We start from the raw sequence: 7981 nt of genomic DNA, 5'->3' as shown, positions 1-7981 counted from the left end.
TACACACACACGCACGCACGCACACACACACACAAGCGCATACGCAAGTGCAATCTTTCTATCATACAAGCTCTTCTTGCTCTCTATTTGTGTGAATGTGCGCATGGAAAGCTGGCACGCAGCACAGACGCTTGATTCAATATCATAAGCAGGTAGACCCCCATCACGAATTCCGAGCCACATTAGTATTCACCTCCACTGCCTGTGTCACACAGAATGAAGGGGGAGATGCATTCAGATAGCCAACACCCAGACACTTAGTCTACCTGCGCTTTTTGTTATGTAAAACGGTGGCCGGGTACTTAGTCACAACGAATGGATACAGCGCATTTTTGTGTGCGCGTACACGCGAGTACACATCCGTGCGCGATCGCGCGTACTTCTGCCTCAGTGATCTGGTAACACGGCGTGTAACCGCGTGTGACCACGACTGCACCACTGGCCGGATCACAAGATGCCGGACAATAATTTAACAAATGGATATGTTGATAACGACTAAACGACTAAATATCAAGCGATTCTGTCACAGCGAATGTCTTAGTCCTTTAAACAATGTTGGATGATGTAATTGATGGGTCTTGAATCATTGTGTAACAAAAGAAAAATCGCATATTGATTGATTGATTAATTTGCAATTTTTTTTTCAATTTCTTTTTCCTTCTCTCTGACTGCAGCCCTCACTCTCACACTGTCCGACGCTGGCTCAGTCTCCACCCACCCCAAGCACACACACACACACACACACACACACACACACACACACACACACACACACACACGCACACACACACACACACACACGCACACACACACACACTCCTGTCTGCAACGCGGGGGATAGTCAGACTGAGAGAGAACTGGGTGCTGCGCTGTTCTAAGTGAGCATGGCCTATTGAGTTGATTGATTGATTGATTGATTGCTAATTTTATTACTGTACGCTTGGTTTCCAACTGGTTAAGTTTAGGCCCTCTACAGTAGGTTTAAAAAAATAAATAAAAAAATAGGGCGAAGAAAACTTTTTTTTCCTATAGGGCAAAGAAAACTTTTTAATTTGTTTTACCTACTTTCTATAGAAGCATCTAAGAATGAAGTTCTATAGAAAGTAGGTCTGCATCCCCTTAACAATTGTGTGTATTGAGCCGTACTGTATTGTACCCATTCTGCATCTGGTAATAAAATGTTCAATCAATCATTCCAATAATACACAGTTGGATGTGTTAGTTGGTTGGATGCACTTCCGAGCTGCTTCCACATGAGGCAACTTCTCTCAATCATTCCAATAATACACAGTTGGATGTGTTAGTTGGTTGGATGCACTTCCGAGCTGCTTCCACATGGAGGCAAATTGTCTTTTTTGTAGTTGTGGGAACTACTTTTTCTGGCGGATGGTTTTTTCAATAAATCTTCGATTAATGTGTGTTTATTGTATAGCAATAAGGTTGGATGAATCTGGCAGTTGTATAAAAGCTTTACACCACTTGCAGTCGTGATTTGTGAACAATAAACCATGCCTAGGGGGGTCTAACGACCACCCCTAGGCATGGTTTATTGTTCACAAACCACTCCTGCGCGTGATGTAATGCTTAAATATATAACCAAAACCTTGTGTGGTCAATAAAAAGCATAGTTGTAACAGTAGTTATTCTGTTTGTTTTCTTTTTTCTTTTTTCTGTGATAGTAGATTAGATTAGGTTAAATTAGGTTAGGTTAGGTTAGATAATGTTAGGTTATGTTAGGTTATGTTAGGTTAGGTTAGATTAGATTACATTAGATTAGATTAGATAATGTTAGGTTAGGTTAGATTAGATAATGTTAGGTTAGGTTAGGTTAGGTTAGGTTAGGTTAGGTTAGATTAGATTAGGTTAGGTTAGATTCGATTCGATTAGTTAATGTTAGGTTAGATTAGATTACATTAGATTAGATTAGATAATGTTAGGTTAGGTTAGATTAGATAATGTTAGGTTAGGTTAGATTAGATTAGATAATGTTAGGTTAGGTTAGATTAGATTAGATAATGTTAGGTTAGGTTAGGTTAGGTTAGATTAGATAATGTTAGGTTAGGTTAGATTAGATTAGATAATGTTAGGTTAGTTTAGATTAGATAATGTTAGGTTAGGTTAGATTAGATTAGATTAGATTCAGATGTATAGTCATCATGCAGCACAAGTACAGTACGAAAATAAGTTTGGCATCCAACTAGAGTGCAAATGTAACAGTAAAGTACAATAGTAATATACAATGTACAGGTGATTAAACTGGGTATAAAAAATATAAATGATTACTACTGAGTAATAGTGCTAATCAGATGTACAGAGTTGTAGTATTAGTACTGTTAGGGGTTGTAATGCGACCCCAATTGCACGACACAGACAGTTAATCAGAGTTAGCCAAAACAAGGGCATCATTTATTCACAACAAAAAAGCGGCACTGTCCCTTTAAGGGAGAACTCAAAATACACAGGTGAATCTTCTAGAGTCCATGAATGAAATGAAAGTTCTGAGTCTGGTCCTGTTCAGAGTGACTCACCAGAACACTTGCCAACGGGGCAACACAGCAAACAGGGGTCCATGAAAAAAGAGCGAGAACATAGGCATCCTCCCGTGGAAGCATAGAGAGCGATGACGATGCCTCACACCACAGAACACTGCCGACGTGCAACTCAGCAAACGGGACCCACGGAAAAGGAGTGTGATCCTCTCGTGGAAACATTGAGAGCGATGACGATGTCTCACACCAGGAACGAGGCCCACGGAGAGAGAGTTGGGTGCAGTAGATGGCACGAGGTCTCACCCCAGAGACGCGGTGGTAGATGGTAGCAACGGATGGCACGACGTCTCCCAGTGAGAACATAGGAAATCCTCCCGTGGGATTATAGAGAGCGAAAACGATGTCTCACCAGGAGCGCGGCGGTTGATGGTAGAATACAGAACGACCTGGCAATGAGTGGAAGGGAGTCGGCAATACTTGTACTCTCCCAACGAGCTGATTGCAAACTCCTCTCAGGTGCGTGAAGTAGAATGTTCGGCACGCCCCCTCGTTGGGCAGCATGCGGTCCCTACCCAGCCCTCACAAGTACAGTGATACAGGTATAAAGACACCATGGTAGGTAGTAAATCATACTGGCCAGCAGCATAACTAGTAAGAGTAGGCAAGGGATATGTACAGATATAGATATAGTATCCACAGATATATAGTCAAGTCCTCTCCGCCACCAGTACACTCCATCCCGGAACCTACGATCCTCTGTTCTAGGTCTCCTCTCCATCCCTCGCACCAGGTTACGGACTTTTGGGGACAGAGCCTTCAGCGTGGCGTCCCCTACCCTCTGGAACTCTCTCCCCCCCGAGATCCGCAACGCCCCAACCCTGGACACCTTCAAATCTGCTCTAAAAACACACCTCTTCACGAAGGCTTTTCCCCATCAGTTAGTTTAGATTAGATTAGGTCCATTATCCCTTACCTTCCCTCATCCCCCCTATTTTCCTTGCCCTATTTTTTGACCTGATTGTGAAGCGACCTTGGGTTCTATGAAAGGCGCTATATAAATTTGATCTATTATTATTATTATTATTATTATTATTATTATTATTATTATTATTATTATTATTATTATTATTATTATTATTATTATTATTATTATTATTATTATTATTATTATTATTATTATTATTATTATTATTATTATTATTATTATTATTATTAAGTCAAGTCAAGTCAAGAGTTTTATTTGTCACGGCATACAAGTATACAGTGAAATGTGAGGGGTTGTGCCCGCAACGATTGTGCAATAATACAATAATGCCATAATACAATAATACAATAATACAATAATAAGAATCCAATAGGATGAGAATAAGACATTTGTACAATAATACAAGTAATAATAATAAAGACATATCAGGTATATGTACATGAAGTTTACAAAAAGCATGGTAAGTGTGAGGTTTTGCCCGCTGCTCACCACCTTTTCTCTGTTTCTTTAAAGCCTACTGTTAGAAATTCCCTTCTCACTCACTCTCTCTAGCCCCCACCCTCTCGTTCTTTACTCTCGTTTACTCTCAGTGGCCACACCTGGACTATTATCAATTACCTCTCGCACCTGTGGTGGCAGGCTAATTAGTTCCCCTGTGGGCTTTAAATACCAGGGCTCTTCCCCTCGTTTCGGCGTGGGGTCGTGTTGTATTCATGCTGAGTCATATTCTCTAACATCTAGACTCTTTCGGGAGATCCTCTGGTCTACCAATGCTGTAAGATGGATCTCTCCAGCCTTGAGATGTTTGCTCCAGCCTTCGTCTGCTGTCGCCGTAGCCTGTGGAGGAGACTGTTCTGCGCTCCCTGTAACTTCCACGGGAGGCACCCCAGCGTTCCACTGCAGACCCCAGCGCAGCTGTTCGTCCTGACGCACATCTAGACCAACGCGCATCTCCCGGACCCTCGGGCTTGGCACGCTCTCCAGTCACCAGCGCGCAACGCGCATCTTCAAGGGCTTTGGCCACCTGTCGCCGTTTGCCTGGAGGGAGACATTGTACTGCGCTCTCTAATTCTCTACGGGAGGTATTCCAGTGTTCCACTCCAGACCAGCGCGCCAGATGCGCTCAAGCCTTCGCCACCTGCCGCCGTTTGCCTGGAGGGAGACACTGTACTGCGCTCTCTAATCCTCTACGGGAGGTATTCCAGTGTTCCACTTCAGACCTTCGAGCTTGGCACGCTCCTCCGTACCAGCGCACAGACGCGCATCTTCCAGACCTTCGAGCTTGGCACGCTCCTCCGTACCAGCGCACAGACGCGCATCTTCCAGACCTTCGAGCTTGGCACGCTCCTCCGTACCAGCGCACAGACGCGCATCTTCCAGACCTTCGTGCTTGGCACACTCCTCCTCGCAGACGCACCCCGAGGCGTCTCTCGGTTCCGACGCGCACACCAAGGTGTGGCGCGCACTCTGTTCCTCGGCTCCGACAGCGGCTACCCGGTGGACGACACCCTCGCCACCGCCACTGTTCCGACGCGCACACCAAGGTGTGGCGCGCACTCTGTTCCTCGGCTCCGACAGCGGCTACCCGGTGGACGACACCCTCGCCACCGCCACTGTTCCGACGCGCACACCAAGGTGTGGCGCGCACTCTGTTCCTCGGCTCCGACAGCGGCTACCCGGTGGACGACATCCTCGCCACCGCCGCTGTTCCAGCACCCTGTTCCTCGGCTCCGACAGCGGCTACCCGGTGGACGACATCCTCGCCACCGCCGCTGTTCCAGCACCCTGTTCCTCGGCTCCGACAGCGGCTACCCGGTGGACGACATCCTCGCCACCGCCGCTGTTCCAGCACCCTGTTCCTCGGCTCCGACAGCGGCTACCCGGTGGACGACATCCTCGTCACCGCCGCTGTTCCAGCACTCTGTCCCTCGGCTCGGACAGCCAGCCACCCGGTGGCGATGCCCTCGCCTCGCTGCTGTCCCTGTACCATTACGCATACGCCTGGGTGAGTTTTGATTGTGATGTCACTCACCCAGCGTAGTGCCCTTGCCCCCCGTTCTCGCTGCTGTCCCTGTACCATTACGCATACGCCTGGGTGAGTTTTGATTGTGATGTCACTCACCCAGCGTAGTGCCCTTGCCCCCCGTTCCCGCTGCTGTCCCTGTACCTTTACGCATACGCCTGGGTGAGTTTTGATTGTGATGTCACTCACTCAGCGTAATGCTTTTTTGCCCCCGTTCCCGCTGCTGTCCCTGTACCTTTACGCATACGCCTGGGTGAGTTTTGATTGTGATGTCACTCACTCAGCGTAGTGCCCTTGCCCCCGTTCCCGCTGCTGTCCCTGTACCTTTACGCATACGCCTGGGTGAGTTTTGATTGTGATGTCACTCACTCAGCGTAATGCCCCTTGCCCTCGTCCCGCTGCTGTTCCTGTACCATTACGCATACGCCTGGGTGAGTTTTGATTGTGATGTCACTCACCCAGCGTATTGCCTCCTTTAGTTCTCACTTAGTAATTAGTTTGGACATTTCATCTCCCACTGTGTGTTTGTTCACACGAAGATAGTATTTACTTTGTTACTTTGTTATTTGGACTGTTCTGCATCTGCTCTGTTTTGTTCCCTTTGAATATTAACCCTCTCCTCTGTTCTGCAGAGCGGCCCAGATGTTTTCCCACCAGTCCCCAGTTCCTCCCTGTCCCCAGCCCGCCTCCGCGGTTCTCTGTCCCCAGTTCCTCCCTGTTCCCCAGCCCGCCTCCGCGGGCCTCAGTCCCCTCTGTCCCAAGTTCTCCCCTTCTAGTTCCACCTAGTCCCTAGTCCTCTATCCCTAGTTCTCCTAGTCCCTAGTCCTCTTTCCCTAGTTCTCCTAGTCTCTAGTTCCTCTGTTCCCAAGGCGTTCCCTTAACCTTCCCTTAGGCGTTCCCTTACCTTCCCATAGTGTTCCCTTTTCCTGCCCGCCTCTTAAAGGCACTTTACCTTCCCCTCTTGTGTTATTCCTGTGTTTTGTGTTTTCTCCCTTAAAGGGACAGTGCCCTTATTCCCTGTTCTAAATAAATATCTGTTTCTTGGCAAACCATCATACCTGTCTTGTGTTGTGCGATTGGGGTCGGTTACAAACCATAACAGTAAGACATGCTAAGGTCCTGTGATTGTGCAATACACTGTTAGCTACGGATGAGGCACTGGGTCTTATGTACACTACTATACAATACTATACTATACAATCTACAGTTATACTATGTGTCCTTATGCTAGCTTGCTATCCATCTGTTTACTATACAAGAACCACTCCCGTTCTTGTTTTTAAAGTGACCTTTCATTGTGTAAAGTGACCATGAGTGTGAGCGTGTGCAGCATGTGTGTGTTCATGCTAAAGTGACTGCTAGTGTGTGAGCGTATAGTGTGTGTGTTGTGTGTGTGCTCATGTGTGCTTGTGTGTGGAGAGTTCAGTGTTCAAGACTCTGATGGCCTGGGGGAAGAAGCTGAGCCGAAAAAGGATATAAAGGATATAAAGGATTATATACAGGTATGTACAGACAGATGCTGATATATGGTAATAATTAAATATATATATATATACAGCATTCTTGTACATGCTATCATACAGAGTTATATGGGTTATATGCAGGTGTATACCTAGGTATTTAGAAGGATTATATGCAGATGTATATTCAGACAGATATGGATAGATATGCGGGAAATATCAAATGTATATATGCAATATAATTATACAGCACTATTGTAACGCTATCATACCTTGTGGTGGAGATTTGCATAAAATTTTGCAAAACAAAATGACAAACATCTCAAAACAAACTGGTCAGACTACTGCTTGACCTTACTCCTAGAACCCACCTCACCCCTGCCCACTTTGACAACCTAGGATGGCTTAGAGTAGACGACAGAGTACAGCAACTTGCAATGGGCCTGGTCTACAAGATACACTATACGACTAAGGTACCCATGTATTGTACATGTCAAAATACTTCCCAAAGGTCAGTGAATACCACAACCACTACACCAGAGGAAGCTCAACAAATCATGTTAAACCCAGATTCGGCTCAAACAAGGGACTAAACACGTTTCGCAATTATGCCACAACAATGTGGAACGCCCTACCCAAAGCTGTAAAGGAATGTGAATCCCTGCCCACATTCAAAACCGCTCTTAAAGAGCACCTACGGGAGGCTGCAATTCGAAACTGGCCACCGTAAATGCCCAAAACCCCCACCACCTCCTAATAGACAGTCTCCTCCCCACCGCATGTATATAGTCCCTCCCCGCCGTATGTATATTTCTCTCCCGCCCACCCACCCCCCCCCCCTAATGTACAGTCCCCTCCCCATCATATGTATATACTCTGTAAGGATCTAGGGGTAACAGTACTGTATATTTGAATACCGTTTATGTCACAAATGTATCAGTACTAAATACCTATATGTCCCTATGCCATAAATGTCATGTATGTTGTGTATGTCATAAATGTCTATATGAATTGAAAATGGGGG

Source organism: Notolepis coatsorum (assembly GCF_963971535.1).
Source record: "Notolepis coatsorum genome assembly, contig: SCAFFOLD_417, whole genome shotgun sequence".
NCBI classification, from domain to species: Eukaryota; Metazoa; Chordata; class Actinopteri; order Aulopiformes; family Paralepididae; genus Notolepis; species Notolepis coatsorum.
Note: the sequence above shows the minus strand (reverse complement) of the source record.